Here is a 3,815-nt window from a genome sequence, read left to right as displayed (position 1 = left end):
CTCACCGCAAACACTTCCGGGTTGCCCTGGCGAAGTGGGGCAGACGGAGCGCCGGCCTGTTCCGGGTAGGTTTGCAGGCTGTCCCTCCCTCCCTCTCTTTCCCGCCCGCAACCGGCACGCCCCTGATTCCGGGAAACGTTCCAACTGCGGGCGGGAGATCCTGACCGCGGGGAACATTCCAATCGCAGCGCGCGCGCGCCCGCCCGCGAGCCATCCATCCCCCTCACCAATGCCATGCACGCACAACGCTGCAGGAGGCGCAACACACTGTTCTCAATTTCAAGAGAGGAGAATCAAGAGTGTTTTATTGTCACATGTCCCAAATACCTGTGCGAAATAACCACTTATGAGGTGTTTGCGCAGTAATCAACCAGAACCAGATAGAACAATTAAATTCTTACTTGCAGCAGCACAACAGAATATGTAAACATAGCACACTGTAAACAATATAATAAACGAGAGAGAAAAAAGTTCAGTGTATATACACACATACTCACAAATGCGCATTTATATAGCTCATATATATATATATATATGCGCATTTGTGAGTATGTGTATATACACTGAACTTTTTTCTCTCGTTTATTATATTGTTTACAGTGTGCTATGTTTATATATATATATATATATACACGCACATATATGTACACAAAAAAGCAATAATAACAATAATAGTCTATGTAGTTCAAAGTTCATTGGAGGTTGTAGTGTTTAATAGCCGAATGGCTGTAGGGAAGAAGCTGTTCCTGAACCTGGACATTACAGTTTTCAGGCTCCTGTCCCTTCTTCCCGATGGCAGGGGTGAAATGAGTGTGTGGCCAGGGTGGTGTGGGTCTCTGATTATGCTGGCTACCTTTTTGAGGCAGTGATTCCAGTAAATCCCTTCGATGGTGGGGAGGTCAGAGCCAGTGATGGACTGGGCAGTGTTCACAACTTTTTGCAGTCTTCTTCGCTCTGGGCATTCAAGTTGTCGAAACAGGCCATGATGTAACCAGTCAATATGCTCTCTACTGTGCACCTGTAGAAGTTCAAGAGAATCCTCTCTAACATACCAAATCTCCGTAATCTTCTCAGGATGTAGAGGCATTGATGTTTTTCTTTATAATTGCATTAGTGTGCTGGGTCCAGGAAAGATCTCTGGAAATATGCATGCCCAGGAAATTGAAGTGTTTGACTCTCTCCACTCTCCGTTGATATAAACAGGATTGTGGGTCCTCATCCTTCCTCTTCCAAAGTCCACAATCAGTTCATTGGTTTTACTGATATTGAGGGCCAGGTTGTTGTGCTGGCACTATTTAGTCAATCGATCGATCTCACTTCTATATTCTGACTTATCACCCTCTGTATTTCATCCAACAACGGTGGTGTCATCAGTGAACTTGAAGATGGAGTTCGCACTGTATCTGGTTACATATTCGTGAGTATAGAGTAAATAGAGCAGGGGGTTGAGCACCCAGCCTTGAAGTGCTCCCGTACTGATTGTTAATGAGGAAGAAGTATTTCTGCCAATGCGAACAGACTGTGGTCTATTGATGAGGAAGTCAAGGATTCAATTGCAGAGGGATGCGCAGAGACCCAGTTCTGTAAGCTTGGTAACCAGCTTGGAGGGGATGATGGTATTGAACGCCGAGCTGCAGTCTATAAACAATAGCCTGACGTATGTGTTTTTATTGTCCAAGTGGCCCAGTGAGGAGTGGAGAGCCAGTGAGATCGCATCCTCCTTTCACCAGTTGTGGCAGGAGGCACACTGGTGGGTCAAGGTTCTTGTTGAGGGAGGAGTTGATATGCTCCATAACCAACCTCTCAAAGTACTTCATCACCACGGACGTTAGTGCCACCGGTCGATAGTCGTTGAGGCACGTCACCAATGACCAATTAAAACGAAATCTTCCAATGTCATCTCTTTGTAATAATCCCCGCACACCAAATTATCCAAAATTGAAATGAACTGGGGAAAGTGTCACCATATAAATCTACTCTAGACAATTTTTTTTGTTCTGAGACAAAATTGTGTTAATTGCAGCTGATCACATCATTTGTGCTATTTGTGGAATTTGTTGTGAATTGTTACACTGTGATTTAATACTTGCCCAAACTTGTAAAAATGAAATATTTTGTGAGTGAAGCTTTAATTGAAGTGTTAAGCCAATACTACTATCGTAGCAGTCTTAGAAAGAATGGTGTGCTCTTTATGGAAATGTTTTTCTATTGCAGTGTAGTTGCTCAAGAGCATATGGAACAGATCACTGAGATCTTCAAACCTGCTCCAGTATTAACCAAGATCAGGGTTTATTTTACACCAAATACCACCATCCCACACTATCTTTAAATCCTCATAAAATCCAGGAATTAACTGAACGCTCCACTGAATCCACTCAAAGACAGGATCCACGGTCTTCTGGGAAAATAGATTCACAGCACCTTGAAGAAAAAAATGCTTGTGTACATAACTAGCACCCAAGATATATTGTACTCTGGTATTTTAATGTAAGACACCTGTCTCCCAGTGTGGGACAGGTGTAATATATCAACTGATGTGTACTCATCAATACTATGAGCTGTTTTATGGTGACAAACCAATGCCCACCATTACAATGCATCATTTTTCCAAACTAATTTAAAACTGGATAACGTTGGTGATCTAATCTTGCGAATTAGCAAATGATTAAAATTTTTACTTATATAATTGCCAGTCTGCATGTTGCATTTTAATTGCAAACTCGACCAAGTGGACCCCTTGGGCCCAAACCTCTCCTGCATTGGTGCAGCACCTTCTCCTCCACCCTCTCCTCTTCCCTCCCATCATCCCCCTTTCCCCCCTCTCCCCCCTCCCTCCACCCCCTTCCCCCTCCCCTCCACCCCACTCCATCCCCCTCAACCCCCCTTATCCTCCCTCCCTCCCTTTCCCCTCCCTCCCTCCCTAGGAGATGGATTTAAACTTTAAAATATGAATAACTTTAAATATATAACACCGATTTCAATGGTGAGTGAGTAAGGTGGGCTTAAAATTGTCGCTCTATCGTGTACTGTTTTGGCAGTAGTTCAGGAACAAACAAACGAGAATTTTAGTATATAGATAATATTTTTTTAATTATGATTAGATTCACTTTAATATTTCCAGTTTTTCTTTAATACTGCACATTATAAGGAAGCAGTTTAGTGTTTGGATACTGCATTATCTTTTTTGATCTTTAAAAATATAGTCATTCAAATACATTAACACTGCAACAATATTTGCTGCAAAGGGAAATGCCTTTGTGTAATGTTACGACTTAGTATTGATGCTGTTATCCATTTCCCTGTTTCACTTGACCCAGAGTGAAAATCCTGGGGAAATAATAGTTCACACACTCACGTCTCTTTTGCATTCCAAATTTAACGTCAGTGCTGAGCAGTTTCAACAGTTCAAGTTTCCACTTAGGACTGTGCTAAACCTGCCAACTAAAATACAACATGCCATGCTTTGGCCTTCCCCACCCCTGCCATCAGTCTGAACACAGATCCTGACCTGAAACATCACCTATCCATGATCTCCAGGTATGCTGCTTGACCCGTTTAGTTACCTCAGCATTTTGTGTCTCCCAAATAAAATACAAGCTGATCTTAACATGCATATCTTATATTATTGCTTTCCTTTTCAGGTCCCGACTAGATATTTCAACTTAAATTAGTGTTCACATCTTAAAGGTGGATAATAATAACTCAAAACAATACTAATAGTTTTGCAATATAATTCAGTTATGTATAAAGCAAGTATGCAAGTTTGGATTAAAAAAGAAATAAAAATGTACTCATTTTAATCAACCTTCATCTTG

Source organism: Rhinoraja longicauda, chromosome 1, assembly GCF_053455715.1.
Source record: "Rhinoraja longicauda isolate Sanriku21f chromosome 1, sRhiLon1.1, whole genome shotgun sequence".
Classification (NCBI taxonomy): Eukaryota; Metazoa; Chordata; class Chondrichthyes; order Rajiformes; family Arhynchobatidae; genus Rhinoraja; species Rhinoraja longicauda.
This window is presented reverse-complemented; position numbering follows the sequence as displayed.